Source organism: Pipistrellus hanaki (assembly GCF_964339955.1).
Source record: "Pipistrellus hanaki genome assembly, chromosome: 15".
NCBI classification, from domain to species: domain Eukaryota; kingdom Metazoa; phylum Chordata; class Mammalia; order Chiroptera; family Vespertilionidae; genus Pipistrellus; species Pipistrellus hanaki.
Genome location: NC_140517.1, coordinates 14,217,945 through 14,234,996, shown reverse-complemented (window position 1 = coordinate 14,234,996; position 17,052 = coordinate 14,217,945). Strand labels below are relative to the sequence as shown.

Below are 17,052 nucleotides of genomic sequence, written 5' to 3'. Positions count from 1 at the left end.
TTAATCGTTAGCACTAGAGACCAAAGTATAGCTGATTCTGTTTGTTTTCACTTCCATTCCTCATTCTTCCCCTGTGCTGCTCTAAGTGGTTGAGAGGTGACCCCTGCAGGCTGCATTTGTAGGCTCCAAAGTCAAAGGGCTCCCAGCTAGGTTTGGCCAATGGGAGGAGCTGGGAAGAACATGGAGTGTGGGAAGCCAGGCAGAGCTCCCCCATCCTCTGCTTTGGAATGGGACCCCAATAGCAGCTGTGCCTCCTCTGCAGCTCCAGCTCTACCCATAGGCTTGCCATGGTTCCAGGCTCCAGAAACTGGCAGAAGTCATGAAGAATGTTGACTTCGACCTGCATTCAAGTTCTAAATCTTCAAGGTAACAAGATTTGTGACCTTGGGTAAATTGGTTAACTCTTCAGAGACTGAGTTTTTACTTTTATAAAATGATGCAGTTGTACTTTTATGGAGGCACTCAAACTTTAAAAAATCTTGTATGGTCCCAACAGTAATTAAAACCTGTCAATACAAGCCAGTTTCCTTCCCACTCTGATCCTTCCAACCAAAGACTCATAGGAGCAAGCAAGAAAGCTTCTGTCCTAAACATAACACTTCAACACCTATGGGCATTCTATTGCCATTTAAAAAAATAATTTGTACTTTTGTTTGTAGGATTTAAGACATTTAGAGAAAATTTTACTATAAATCCTAAGTATTCCTAAAACCTTGCAGCTCACTTAACCTAATTTGCTTCCTGCTGATTGAGAAGCCTCTGGTGTTTTGCTCCATGCTTCTCTGGAACATTCAACATCATGGGCCTTACCTCATTCATCTAGCCTCTTCTAGTTCAGAGGTGAGGCAGTCGAAGTGAAAGGGGAGTAACATGTGCACTGGAACTAATGAAAGCAATTGTACAATTGATTGTAAATACCAAAGGCTGAAGATATATGTAGTAATCAAATAGCTTTCCCTTGGGACAGCTGGAGGAGGAAGCAGTCAAGAGCCTTCAGAGAAAAAGGGGCACAAGCTTGGGTCATAAGCCTTTTGTTTGCACTGGATTGTTAGGGAAATGAATTCCAGCACCACATCTGGCACCAATGATTATACAGCAGCTACTGACTGAGGAACATAGGACAAAAGTTCTGGGTTTGACCCTAAGCATTGCCACTCCCTTAACTTTTGTGTAACCTGGTTTCTCCAAATGAAAGAAAACAGAAATAATGACTCTTGCTTCACAAGGTTGATGTGAGGATTTTATATAGATGTTGTTTGATTTTGAACCATGAAGAAATATTCAAGAAGTAGAAGGGAATAAAGAATCCCCAGTTGGCTGACCATAGCTACTCTGGCAGTTAACACCAGGTTTTCAGTTGTGATTTCATGCATATATTTAATATTTACATATCTCTTATATAATATATTATATATTACTATAAGATAATGTTACTTATATTATTCATATATATTTATACATGCTTATGCATTTTTATATAGGGTGGGGCAAAAGTAGGTTTCCAGGTACAGAATTTATTCTTGTATTATTATTTATTATTATATTATTTTTCCATACAAACCATTGTAAACCTAATTTTGCCCCACCATACACACATACACATACTATAATATAGTTATATATAATTTTGGAGACTTCACTTAAGAAGACATCAAAGGCTTGGTAAAAAGGATAATATATGCTATCCGACTGAGTCAAATTATTCAAAATCATTTTGGAATATCTAAATCAATTGGGAGGGAGAGCCCTGGCCAGCTAGTTCAGTTGATAGAGCATTGTCCTGATACGCAGGGAGAAGTAATACTTACTTTTCTTTTTAAGGGAAGATAAAAATCCTTTAGTTTTCTGAGATTTGAAGGCCCCTTCCATCAGCTTCTCCACAGTCCTGGCTCTTATTCCCCAAAGCAGTAAGAACAGAGTTCTCAGCCTCTACATTGATGATTTATCCCGGTCACAGAGGGGACACTTGGCTAACTGAGGTTAACAGCTTTCTCGGTTTCATTTCAAAAAGACATTAGCATGGAGGCTCTATGAAATGCTGATATGCCAAATACTGATTCATTCACCTGCAGAGTTCACTATAAGGCAGAGACCTATTTGACAGGCAGGGCTGAGCTCCCAGCCTTTTCCTAAAGGGCAATCCCATAATTCATCTCCCAGTGCTAAATTACACCTGACACTTCACTGAAGACTTTAGGTGCACTCACCCAACTGCAATTCCAATGCAGAAGAAGAGGGTTGGAAATGACAAAGGTATTATTTTTGAAGATAATATACAGTAACTAATTCGATTGTGGGTGGAAATATCTATGATGTAATACGTTCCCAGGCATGGTTGAATTAAAGGCAGGAATTGAGCAGCTGTGTGTTTTGCCTTTGCTTAGAGGGGATGCAAATTGGCCATGGACACATCAGAAGCTGTCCCTGTCTACAGTCTTATGTATGAGGCTCCATATTTTGCATCACTAGCTAAATTACACACTGCTTGACATGTACTTTGGATTGGCCTATTCCCCAAAAAAGAGCCAAGCTTTTTTATAATCTGGGATTTACATATGCTATTTCCTCCCAAATTTTCAAGAAAGTATATCATCAGAGTTCCTTGGGGAGTCTTGACAATGGACACAAGAGAAGCAGTATGTCTGACACTTTAGTAAAGAGCGTCCCAGTAGCCCAGTGCTTTAGCATGATGGTTTACTTGTTATCATGGCTATACAGGCCTGAGGAGTAACTTGGTGAAAGAGAAGTAAAAATCAACTTGACAAGTGCATTCATCATGCTCTCATTTAAGACTTTTCTTCCACTCTTTCAGTGTGTGCAGAGGGTCATGGGCCATTTTATTTGAAGCTGTGTGAAGGACTAAGTGTGCACATGAGGTTTGGCCTGGCCAAAGCTCAGGGGAACTTCGAAGAAGTGAGGCTGGATGTTTTCTCCCTAAGTCAGGAAGTCCATTTGAATATATGCTAGGTATTGGGGATTGCAGTGAATGGGAAAATACAAGGTCTTCTCTTAGGGAGCTTGTGGTCTAACTTGGGAGACCTGAGCATAATAGGAAGGACTAAGATGTGCACAGCGGGGCAGTGCCAACCCCATTAGGTAGCTGATAACTGTTTGCCAAATGAAATTATGAAAGTAAAAGTTGCTAAGTGATATTAAGTGCCCTCCCTGTCCCAGATTCCATGCTAGTTCCTTCCCATTACCACATCTAACTCAGTACAGGATAAACAATTCAAGTCAAGAATAGACACTGGTATATGGATTCTGAGATAGTCTTTCATAGCATACACATGGGAAACAGAGTTGTTTAGTGGAATGACCCCAACAACAGGTATCCATAACCTTTGGGATGTAGCACCAACTCGTCATTTATTAATGATGTAGTCTTAGACAAATCATTTATCTTCTCTAAACCTGTTTCCACACCTGTAATTGGGGATGATAATACCCCTTTACCAGGTGGCCAAGAGGACTGGGTGGGATGATGAATCCAAAGGGATGATTGTAAATAAGATCATGCCCTCTGTAAAAGGAAAATCAAATTTTATCTAGTCCAATTTTTAAAGAGTTCATTCTGCTTATAAGCAATGGAATTTCATATAGTTACAAGAATATCAGAAAAAATAGTAAGGTTGTCCTGGCAGTTATCATAGTGGTATTTGGGGTTATTTATATCAGAAATTCATTCAAGGTGATTATTTATCCTGTACTTATCACACATTTGGGGAAATTACTGATACCCCAATAGTTATGCACTTAAGTAGACAGAATTGAATTTTCTTTATAAACCAGCCTCTTTTGCCCCTTCAGCATTTCTATTAATTCTTTAGAAGAATTCAAATTTGAAGCATACGGGAGCATAACATACGATTCTAATGGGATAAATGCCACCTATCCAATGCAGTATAGTTTTAAGTGCACTTTCCCCAATCAGCATTTTAATTATTTTCCTAGTAATCCTTTTTTTCTTTTAGTCTTGAAAAGGGTTTAAGTATCACCTATGTTTAATTTTATTCTATTTTTATATATAACTCTTTTTGTGCTTTAATTGTATCTTGGTTTTTGTGATACCTCAAAGTATGTGCATTCCATAATTTCCTTCCTTTACCTCAGATCATTTCTGAGGTGGTTATTAACAAAGTGGCATCAGTTCTCAGGGATTCAATGGCCACTGTCTCCCACTAAATGTGCAGGACCACCATTTGTCATTACTCTTTGTTTATGGCCCTTCAGCCAATTTTCAGTCTATGTGACCATGCACATATTCTACCCAATTTGAATTAATTTTGCAAGTGGAAATTCATGGAGCAGTGTATCAACTGCTTTAGTAAAATCCATATATATTACCTCTAGTGCATTCCCTTCATCCATTAATCTCATAATGCGATTTAAAAGAGTGATCACATTTGTCGGGAATGATTTGTCCTTTGTCCATTCCCAAAGCTGCCTCCTGCACTTGGCTCCATTATCCTCCTCATCCTCTCAATTTTTCTCTCTTCACATCTAATTCATTATATTATTAGGCACAGAAGTTACATTTTAATAGATGATAAGCACTGGGAACACTCTTTTTCTCTATTGAAAATATTTACTATTTTCAAATACTCTTTAAAATGTAAATTATTGAAAACAATTTCTACTGATTGTGAAGTTCATAAGTGAACTGCTTTAATGCATTCTCTTTTATTTTAAGTTATGTTATGGAAATCTATTTGCCCTGATGGTTCCTGGTTTCTTTTAAGATAAGTTTTTGTTATGAAATATAGTATGTTTAAGCTTTTCCTATTCTGCTTGCTTGAATTGTGTTTTCAGAGCCATGTTTTCCTTTCTGCTTTGGGAAAAAAATATGTACTTCATTGCGCAAATAGCAGATTCTTGATTTAATACAAATGTGATCATATCAACTATGAATGCCTATATTTATTGCAATAAAAATCTTAGCAAATGTTTCTCTATGTGTATCTAGATCAACTTGCCCACCTGCTAAAAATATTCCTCCACCTCTTAGATTTAATTAGACTTTTCTCCTGAAGAGCTCAAGGGTTAGATACCAAGTCAGTAAATTTAGGGTAATAGTTAACTCAAAAGTTGTTTGTAACAGTAAGGAGAGAAGAAATGAGAGGACTAAGAAAAGAGAATAATAAAATCAGGGGGAAGCAGGTATAAAAAGGTTAAAGAGCATTGCAATAAGTAACAGACCAAGACACAAGAATACCAGTTAAGGCTATGCAGGGACCTACTTTCAAAAGCTGAAGACTGGCTTAGCTGGCTCAAGCACCTGTCTAGTAGCAGAAGTTGAAGAGACTCAAATATGAATTGATGCTTTTAGATTAATTCTCTGAGCCATAGTTCCCGTGCAAAAGACTTCTCCCTACCATCACTGTCCAAGCTTTCTTCTTTGCTCTACCAACACTCCATTTAGGAATGGAGACTTTGAAATACCACTTTTTCAACTTTCTGTTTCAGAAGGTGAAGGTATGTAAATACAGAAACTATTCAGGTACATAAAGATATTTTGGCATCTGCTCCATGGACACTCACTAACTATCCTGATGAAATACCACTTCTAGGATACGTGCAATGCACATGGGTCAGTATCTTATTAAATGATGGGGTGAAATGAGCTTTATCCAAGTCAAGATCTTAGGACTTTATATTAAATCAGATTTAATTTTGTAATCTAAATTTGTGGTTGATTAATACATTTTAATAAGATATTCTATAAGGGCACACTGAAAACCACTAAACTGCTGATCAACAACTCGTGTTCAATATGTGCTCCTAGACAATAAAATGGCTATAAATTTGTTTCCAAATTTATCTCCATTTTGATCTTGATCCTCTTCCTCCTGTAATAAACAAGTACACTGTAGATCAAAATCAACTTGTACCTAAGAAATATGCAACCTCACATTGAAATGTGAATATCCATTCATTTGGATAGAAATGCCAAGTATTTATTACTGGGAAGGAAGAGGTGCATATAAAATTAAGTCAAGTCAATACACACATGAATAAATGCTAATTTTTATGTGACATTAATATTTAAGACGTTGGATATATGTCTAAAAGGGGACCTTCCTGTGCATAAGCCATCTATGCTTATCCTACACAAAGCATTTGTACTGAGGACATTAGAGGCTTTTATTATATTAGTGTTCTCTTTTTTAAGAAAATCTTAAAAAATCCTTATCCAAGGATATAATTTTATTTCTTTTAGAGAAAGAAGTGCAAGAGAGTGAGAGAAACATCGAACTCATACTCATCCTGACCAGGGGGATTGACCTACAACTTAGGTATGTGCCCTGACTATACATAGGTGTATGGGACAATGCTCCAACAATTGAGCCACTTGGCCAGGACTCAACAAAATCTTCTTAATAATTACTTTCAAGGCCATAGGGCTTTAGAAAGAATTTACATATTTACATATATCCCTTAGAATCAAAATAATTTTCCTTGGCTTTTTCAGTTGATTAATGAAGCCCTAAATTTCAAGATGTGAAAAACACACACTCTAAATCTATGCCCCTACTGCCTCTTTCCCCATCTGTACTAAAAAAAAAAATTGGAATATTATTATTATTATTATTATTATTAAGACCTTAATATAAAATTATGATTTTTTTGAGGCTATAAATGGAGATTTGCACTTAAAGGGAAGCAGAGCATGGTCCACATGGCCGTCTTTAGTGCCTGGGATATGAAGGTGCCATTGATGGAAAATTTGACTCAAGCAAACATTCAAGGTACTGACTTCAATTTTCTGCTAACTTCAATTTTCTGTGACTTATGGCTTCTGATTCTTTAAATTTTCCTTCCTCCTTATTTTCAATATCTAGTGAACCCCTGCTATGTACTAGTCACTGTGGTTGGTGGTGGAATATAAGTTATGACCCAAGACCTCAGGAATATACACTCTTTAGGAGGTATAGACAAGTATTATACATTGATGCAGACCCTGTGCTGTGCTAAGTGTCAGGTTGGAGAGGTTGTGGGGGCTCTAGGGACACAGAAGAGTGGCAGCCAATTCCACCTGGGGGAATATTGCTTAAGTTCTTTAGGAGAAATGATGGTTCAGTTACGTTTTGAAAAATGAGAAAGGAGCTAGAGTAGGGGTTCTTAATCTGGTATCCACTGATTCTTAAAGAATCCATGGATATAAGTGTTTAGTGTGTGTGTGAACTTGAATGGGAAAAAAAAGAATCTCACCTTTATCTTTAGTAATACACATAAACATGTTAGCATTTCCTTCCATTTTAACTATAGGAAATGAAGCACAGTAATATTAATAGTACCAGTGACAATGTCACCAATAGGAGTCCCAGCTATTTTAATATTACATCCATATCACATATTATTGTAGGTAACCTAAAAATATCTCTTCTGCTCATTACTAGCTTAAAATTACAGCATGTTATTAAAAAGTATACATTATTACATCATAAATTGGTTTTAGTATTTAGTTGATTTTGATATTTTAATAACTGAATTTCAATATAAATTGGTTTCCTTTATAATTCTCTTTATTCTATTCCACACATTTTAAAGCACTGTTTTGAGATGTCCATAGGATTCAGGTCTATAGCAGTCAGGCAATGGGATTCATAGCACAGAAAAGGTAAGACCCCTGTGAGAAGGTTAGGAGAAGGGGCATGGTTGTTTTAGAAGTGAAAAAGTTTATGCTTGACTTTAAGGACTTCAATTGATACTTCTAATTAGACATGTTTCTTTAAAAGTAGATGCTGGTAGGTATGATATTGTAAAATGTAGTATTATATACTCACTTTATTTTCACAGGGACATGTTCTTGGGGAGCAAACTCATTTATTAGGCATATTAATAACTCACAGAATTTTGGAGCCTAACAAAATGGCCTGTCATGACATTGGATTCTGCAGCCATTTGTGGCATGCTAAAGGCCAAAGAAAGATGCCTAAAATACTTACATACTACCTTTTCTTGCATGAGTAGAATTTAAGATCAACTAACACTTCTCTTACTGGCATTTCAAATGCTAAAATTTTATCAAACAATAATGGAGGTAGCTGGTAGCTTCCGAAAGAGCACTTGATCAGGTTATAGACCCAAGTCTGACACTAATAAATGTGTCACCTTGTCTATGTTTATTATTGATAAAATGGAGGTAATGACTCTTGCTCTAATTTAAAAGCTTGCACTAAGGATTAAGTGAATACATCGAGATGCTCAGAAAACTTAATTTAAAACTTAATACATATATATTATTAATATAAAGGTAACAGTGAAATATCAATATCATTATATTTTTATGTTATGACTATAAAAATAACAGTGAAATATTCTTATCTTTGCATTATAAAATACAGGGGTGGGCAAACATAGGTTTATAAGTGCATTGCGACCTTCTTTTGAGTTAATGAAGCTATTGTAATAATTATAATCTGTATGTCTTTTTCCATACAAACAACCATAAACCTACTTTTTACCACCCCTGGATTTTGAATGTAAAAACTTTTGCATGCAAAACCTTTTAGACAAATGGGATTGAAAAATATACCTATAGCTCTGGCCAGTGTTTCTCAGTGGTTAGAATGTTGGCCTGTGTACAGAAGGGTCACAGATTTGATTCCCAGCCAAGGGCACACACTTGGATTGCAGATTTGATCCTCAGTTGGGGAGAATGCAGGAGGCAACCAATTAATCTCTCTCTCATATAAACTTTTCTATCTCTCTTTCTCTCTCTCTTCTCCTCCCACCCCCCACCCCCCGCCACTTGCTCCCTCCATTCCATTCTCTCTCAAAAAAAAAAAAAATCAATGGAAAAAATATCTTGGGGTAAAGATTAACAACAATAAAAAATGTGTATATAGAATAAAAAAGACAAATGTAGCATATGAATATATCAATAATACAGGAATTAAATTCCTATAATATTGAAGACATTGAAGCTTGTTATCCTAAATCGTAGGTGATTCTATAATAAAACCATTTCCCTATGGCTGGCAACAAGCTTTTAAATAAGACATGTAGAAATAGTAGCACAGGACAGCAATGAATTTATGTATGTGTTATTTAGATTTAGTGGCACTAAGATCACAAGAAAACACATTTATTAATGAAGTGCATTAAATTTTGAAATTTAGGTCACTTCCTCCAAATAAGCTTGTTCTTCAGAGTAATCATGCAAGAAAATATTGCTAAATATTGCAAACAATGGGAGAAAGACACCAATCAAGGTTTTTCTGCCTAAAAAGTATATATTTTAAAATTAATTATGCTTTTCATTATAACCTAACAGAGAAAGAATTAAGTACCAGCTTGGGTTTTCCATTCTCTAGGTCAATGTTGAAAGTTTATTTCTACAGTAAAATACACCTTTCACATTCTGAGTGTCACCATATAAATCAAACAAAGAAACTGCATTCCAATTCTTTCCATTACCACAGAAACATACAGTTCCCAAACAGAACATTCTTCCATTTTCAGCTTGAAGTGTTTTCAACCTTAAGTATGCTTAGAAACATTCTTAAGTCAAGGCTATTGTGATTATACCTGTTAGACTTTCATTCTATATAAATTATCAAAGCCAAATGGAGTCCAAAATACTGACCCTTAACTGCCAATTGGAATAGTCTCTAACCCTCAATCATTTTCTAACAGAGAAGAGGGCTAGATTTGAGATCTAAAACTAACACCTTTGAATAAAAAAAGGGGGGGGGGAAAGCAAAGCTTAATATGCACTTGGGAAGACATAGTTAATGCAATGGTAGAGAAATGTGGAGACACTACTCTAACCTGATTATGTTAATTGCTTCTCAAGCACAGACTCCTGCACAGAGACACACAGACATACGTTTATTAACTCACACAAATGGACCAGAGTGAATGAGCAGTCTAAAACCAGGAGAAGCAAAACTCAATAAATTTTCCTCATATCTTAGTACATACATACCCAATAACATACACATTTGACAAGTAAGATCCAAATGTCCTTAAACAATATTATAGGCATCAATTACAAATTAATGAAATCTGCTGAGGGCAGCATGCAAAGACACACAAGTCCAAGATGTAAGCACTGAAGCAAGGCAGACACCTGGTTAAAAAAGTCAGAAGTTCTAAAACAAAAAAAACTGTATCCTGGATACCAGAGCAGATGACAGATTTAGGGTGAACAGATTTGTATCCTGGACACCAAAGCCGATGATAGCCTTAGCGTGCACAGCAAATGATTTCAAAGACCATTCTTTCTACAACTCAAATTTCTGAAAATTAAAGCTGATTGGTTTCAGTCCTTTATAGGATTGTCCTTACGGTGGACAAAGCTTTGGCCAATGGTCTTGATCTGGCTGGCTGGCTTCAAGGGCTATGCCTGCAAACGAGTCCTCGGCATCCTTTCTTTTTCTATTCTCTGGGATAAGGGATGCTCTGTTCACTTCATGTGAGCTTATATTTATGAGGTACTGAGAAACGGGGGTTTGGGGCCCTTCAAATTGTTCTCCTGGATTTAACACTGCAAGGGAGCCTGCAGTGTCTTGGCACTGGTTAAAACATTTGTGCGACAAAGCCTGTATGTTACTGGATCCAAACCGATGCCCCAATAAAAGCAAGAACAAAGCAACAACTAAAGAGGTCCCCATGCCCCCGCCAAAAACAGCCCATTCCTTTCTGAGTCCAGGCTCCTGAATACACATGAAACTGTGTAGCCTTGACTGGGGGGAGTGGCACTCCCTCCTCGGCTGGAGGCTGCATTCAGAAAGAATGGATTTTCCCCAGCTTCTGGTAGTCTGCGACATTGTGCCTGTCACTCAGAGGGTGAGCAAAATAGGGTTCAAAAGAGAGAACAGAGATGTGTAAACAGACGCAAGAGAGGGAGAAGCGTGTACAAATGAATTTCCCCACATCCTAGACAGTACATACACTGATATGAGGCTGATGTCAAACCTTACCCTAGGATGGGCCACTCTCCCTATGCCTGTAAGCAGTGCCTAGGCTATTTTAATTATAAATATTTATATCCACAGAAGCAAATTCAGAAGGATTTATATCCCAGGGGAGCACAGATCAATAGATCTGAGCAAAACCTCATCTCCAAGCTGACCACTTAACACCGTTATCACCGATTAGAGCTGCATGGCCCTCTGGGAGGGTGTCGGTTCTTCTCTTGTCCTCTGTAGGTCCACCCCATTCTTGGCCCCAAGAGGAAATCAATAACAGGATGCAGGATCGATACCCAGGACATCTGCTTGGCTGCAGTGGCTCACCTTAGGATCGGAGTTTGGTTAGCCCTCATCTATCCCCCAAACTCCCGTTCCTCTCTCACAACCGCTCCATTCTCCCAGATTTGCTGGGGGCATCCCAATTTTGATCTTTAGCTCGTTAACTGAAATCAGCAGAAATGCTGCCGACTCTCTTGGGTAAGAAAAAAAAAAAAAAAAAAAAAAAAAAAAGACTTGGTTATATTTTGCTTCACTTTCAAAAAGTGAGAAAACTTACCAGACGTCAAGGATTGAGTCATTTCCTGCTTCATGGTCCCTGGCACGCTTTCTGTGGCTGACTGTCCGGCCACGAAGTCCTGTTGGAGCCGCTGGAGCCGCTGGGTTCTGTTCCAGGTCTGCCTGCGTCTCCCTATGCTTGGTCTGCAGTTGATAGATCCTCTGCTCCTGAAGCATCCAGCTATTGACCCGCCCAGGGAAAGAAAGAAAAAAATGGAAAAAAAAATCAATTAATACTAAACAGCTTAACAAAACCCTGCATAACACAGGCCCCTGCATAACACAGGGTAGGAGTTGGGGTGGTCTCAGTGGCAACAGTGGCTGTGGGGACAGGCTCAGCCAGCAAGAAAGGCTGATGTTCCAGGGACAGGAAGCCAATATGGTAGGCGTGATCACACACGCACACACACACACACACACACACACTCACACAGCATGGTCTGACATGCTCCCTAAGCTGGGAGCAAAGAGGACAGTGCAGGTACATGTTCACTGTGAGCTGAGAAGGGCGATCCATTCACCAAAACAGAAGGGCTACAACCAAACTCATAGAAGGGGTGGGCATTTTTCTGTTTCTTTTTCTTTCTTTTCTTTTTCTTTTTTTTTTCTTTTAATGTTTTGGTAGAGGGAGAGGAGTGGAAAGGGAGGAGATATTGTTTTGTTCTGAAAAGGTAATACCGTTGACGTGTCGCAGGAGTGACCCCAGGCATTTCTTCGTGCGTCTCCCTCTCACATCACCACATGCAGACACACATGAAGCGTTTTTAAGGGGGACAAGGAAATGGGGGAGCACCATACCTCAGCTGCCAGGCCCTCTCTCGTCGGCAGGAGCTGGCTATGAAGACTCAGGATTTTTGCATCACGCTGTTCCACGCTGTAAAGAGTTTACATAGGGAGGGAGCAAGGAAAGATCATGAATGTCAACCAATGAGCAATTAGCATGACAAGACTAAAGTATTGATCCACTAGAGCTCATTGCACTGCCGTAGCCTCCGAGGTAGACCGGCTCCCCTGTCACTAACTCCGATAGTGCATTTCAGAAGCCTGTAATGGAGGGCGGGTTACTTCTGTAGCCCCGGCCTCTTCTGGGGCAGAGGAGGGTGGCACCTTCATGTGCCATCTGAGGCTCTCGGGTAGTCCCCATGCCTACGCAGAAAGCTACAGAGAAGAGCATGAAGAATGGAAAGATTTTGGCTGTCCTACTTCATTCATTTTTTAAAATACAGCTCCCTCCCGATGGCACTAAGCAGTTCTATGTATTGATTAGACAAGGGCTAGGGCGAAATCCTGGCCTGACAGCTGGGCCTGGAACTAGCATGGTTTACCATTCTGTATGGTCAGGGGCAAAATGACCTGTGTTGTACCAATTTCTGGCTAACCAAATATGTATTTCTGGGCACATTTTACTCATTTTCAACATTAAAGGTCAAAATGGGAGGGGGAATGTGCTGTTTCACAAAAGAGGAACCATTATTCCTAAGTGTAAGGTGATAATACATCAAGAGAGAAAAATAATGGAGTCTGGGACCCACCAGATATGTTTAGATGATACTAGCTGGGTGAGGTGTTACTCCTGTTAAGGGTTGCCATTGATTTCTTCCTTTTTACTCTCAACCAAATATGCATATTAACCTTATACTTTCCCCCCTATTCATTCCATGCATTCACAAATTTACTTCTTATAATGCCTTTCCAATTTATTTCCATACCCTTCCTTAAAGATCCACCCTCAGTGCATCTCCTCCATAAAATCTTCCACGTAGTGGTGATCATTTATTCTTGTGGGAGCTTCTGCTATGTGCCTCAACTTCTCTATCCTGGTGAGCAACACAGATATGGCCTCCCTACTTGAAGAACTTACAGACTAACTGAATCAATGAGCTACCCATTGACAACAAAACCATCCCTCCCTTCTCCATCCATCCATGCATCCATTTGTTGATTCACTCAATCTGTGCTTATTGAGAACTTCTTATTGTCAGGAACTGCTCTCTGCTAAAAATACAATGGTGTGGCAGAGTCTTGAGTGCTTACTGACAACCTTTTTCTCCTCTTCTTCAGGGGCACAAAGGTATTCTGTATTTCCCAGCTCTTTATAATAGGGCTTGTGACCGAGTTCTGGCCAGTGGGAAGTGCCCGGCCTAGTTCATAAAACCCCCCATGTGGTCTTCTGTTCTCTTTCCTTTTCACTGGGACCTAGATGGCAACATGCTAAAGATGGTGATGCATTTGGGTCTCTGGAGTTCAATTGGAGAAGAGTTGCCTGACCTGCATTGGATTATGGCATGAGGAATAAGGTTTTATGGCGTTAAATTACTGAGATTTTAGGATTTTGTGTGTGAATGTGAATGTAGCAGCTAGAGTTACTAACAAAAATGGTGAATAAGAATAGACATGGCACCTGCCTTCAAAGAGCTTGCAGTACAGTGGGTGAGAGATATATTTAAAAATAACTATAAAAATAAATGTAAAGTCACAACTGTGTAATAAAGGAGAAGGTATCTGAGCCAATATACAAAAATCTGAGGAAACTTACCTAGACAACTACCATTGCAATTATGTTGAGATATGAATGGTGAGTGAGCTGGGGGAACATGAAGGTGTTCCAGAAAGAGGGAACAGAATGTGTAAAGTTGCTATGGTAAGGAGTGAGGTACATTCTACAAATCAAAAGAGTGAGTAGAAACTCAGGGTAAGTAAATGAGAAGGGATATGGTGTAACACGAGGATGGGGAAGTAGGGAAGGCCTTGTTGGTTATGGATTTTAGTTTCTATCCTAAGACTTTGGGGAGTTACTCCAGTGTTTTAAACAATACTAATACATCATATCTATCTGTTGAAAAATTCTTTCTGGCTGCAATATGAAGACTGAGTTAGTAGCTCCACTTTTAGCCATATGGCAGAACAGATAACTCTAAAAACCCTTCCACCAAAAATGTTAAGATATTCTAAATAAAGCAGAACACACATTACTTTTAAATAAATGGCTAAACTTGAACTATGGCTAAATTATAGAACTCAAGTGCTAGGGCCCATGAAAATTAGGAAGTTGGAAATGGTATCACCACACAAAAATGAGACCCTGAAAAGGTGGCCTAGGAGCGGGAAAATCTCCTAGGCCACCTAGGATGGGGGATATTTGTCTTTTCCTGGGCATGGATGGGGGGAAAGTCTCTCTGAGGATCTGTGACTATGCCTTACACAGGTTTAGGGGTTTATATTTACTACCTATCATGTTCAGAAACCTGTAAGCTGAAACATTAAAATCAAACTTGGTCTCAGGTTAGAAATATCCCTGAAGGATATGGCAGAAGCAAAAACCCCAAGTACTCTGCAGGGCCTCAGCTTCAGAAGGTTATTTAGGATCCTTATAGCGAAAGCCCTGCTGAAGATGAACTGTGAGTGACAGTAGTCGACAAAGAAAACTATAGTTATACCTCTGATAACTTCAGGTGATAGAACAATATGATAGAGACGGTAACACAAGTCTACTTAAAGTGATTAAAGACATAAAAGAAAGCATCAAAAGCAGAGGGACAAGAAGAATGCATCAGGATTAAGAAGCGTCTCTCTTACCAAATGTGCAAGGCTCAGGGCACATATTAGGATTTAGGAAGTAGTCACTTTTCTCTCTCCTTCTGTTAAATATGATATTTATATAGAACAAACCACTTGCTTTGTTAGTGACATCTAAAAAAGGGCATAATGACTGCTTTAAAGCCAGGAAATATTTTCCATATTTAAAACTGATGGTCAGCTCATAAGACATTCTCTCTGTTATGCTTGTTGAAATGTCTCATGAAGGAAAATATCATCTCAGTGTGACTTCTTTGCTCCTTTGCACTCTTCAGCTCAATGTTCTCTTTCCAGCTGGGCACAAATTGAGGACACTGGCCTTTTCAATGGTGGACAAAGAGACATAATAAGAAGGAGGTGGCAAGCATCAAAGGAAAGCTCAAAATAAGGAAGGCTCATTATTTATCAGAAACTTTTTTTTCTTGCTACTGTTTCAAAAATTATTCCTATGTCTCACAAAAGAACTAGGAAGCCAAACTGGCATGGCTCAGTGATTGAGCATCGACCTGTGAACCAGGAGGTAATGGTTTGATTCCAGGTCAGGGCATGTATCTGGGTTGTGGGCTCGATCCCCGTTGCGGGGCATGCAGGAGGCAGCTGATCGATGATTCTTTCTCATCATTGATGTTTCAATCTCTCTTTCCTTCTCTGAAATCAATAACAACATTTTTTTTGGTAAAAAGAATTAGGTATAAGTAATATAATAACATCAAGAGATTACCAAGTCAGCCTGAACTGTTGCTCTGGACAAACCACTGCTGCTTGACAAATCCCAGACATTTCTTTGTGGACCTGGGCTTAAGTTATAGTAATGGTGTTTGGTAGTGGAGAGACTTAGATTGAACTAAATGATTCCAAGCTGATGGAACCAGGTCAATTTTACTCACTTCTGTCTTGTGAGGCACTTATCATCATCACTGTTATTACCCTTTATTGAAGTTCAGCTAGTTGCCAGACCACGTGTTATTTCATTTTATCACCAGAAAACCTCTGCAGAGTGAGCATTGATATCCCCATTTCTCAGATGACAGATACAGAAAAATGAAATGATTCAAGTTCTCTCAGCTTATATTAGAACCAGGGGCAGGACAGATGTCCTCAGCCTCCCTCAGCAGGGTTAGACAGAGGCAAAGCCATGTGTGGCCCTAAGAAGAGCAGGGGCCAATAGAGAATTTCTTTGTGTGCTTCCAAATAAGGTTGGGTTCTGAGCAGCCAAAAGGAGGAGACAACAAAATGAAATATTTGGACAATAGTGATTTACAGAATTTGATGTACTTGGGAGGGCTGCTTTCAATCAGGACTGCTTATGGTGAAGAGCCAGGCCCTTTTCTTTCTCCCTCCCCATCACATCCTACCTATCCATGAGGCCTGCTAGTTGTCCTTTCAGGTGAGTTCCAATCTGTCCACACCAGTACCCCCAGACCATCCTGGTCTAAGCCATCATCATATTATCCCCCAGAAACCTCCTAATGAGTCTGTCTGACTCCACTCTTGGACTTTGACTGACATCTGTTCTCTCCACAGCAGCCAGGGCAATCTTTCACCAATTACATCAGAGAATGCTGTCCCTCTGTCACAGCCCTCCAAGAGTTTCTCATTGCACGTTCACAAAACCTCATCTTTTGCTATGAGGATCCTTATAGGTGGATCTTGGGGTTTTTAGGTCTGGCCTTGGCACTTCTTCTCTTGCTTCTCTCTGCTAGAGGCGCTGGATCACCTTTCGGATCCAGGAACACTCCAACTATAGCGGGGTGCTGGCGTTCAGGGCTCTCCTTTGCTTGGGATGCTCTGTCCCCAGACTGTCACATGGCTGCTCCTGTTATTCTTTAAGTGTCAGCTCAAAAACACCTTCTCATAGACCACCCAACTTAGCGGCCACCCCCCTTCACCTTACCCTATTTTGTTATCTTGTTTTTGAACATCAAATCTCAATTACTAAGCATATAGCCTGACAAATGAATATTCAGTAATTTTTACAAGAATGAATAGATGAGTTTCATAT

At 39.1% G+C, this 17,052-nt stretch overlaps 1 long non-coding RNA gene across 1 annotated transcript in view; it reads right to left on the bottom strand.

Annotated features, from left to right (window-relative positions):
- LOC311632985 overlaps positions 1-11,634 on the bottom strand; it is a 95,254-nt gene extending 83,620 nt beyond the window's left edge. Inside the window, exon 1 of the long non-coding RNA XR_014796875.1 lies at positions 11,476-11,634. This is a non-coding gene — a long non-coding RNA (uncharacterized lncRNA). The remainder of the gene's footprint in view (positions 1-11,475) is intronic.
- Between the last annotated feature and the right edge of the window lie 5,418 nt (positions 11,635-17,052).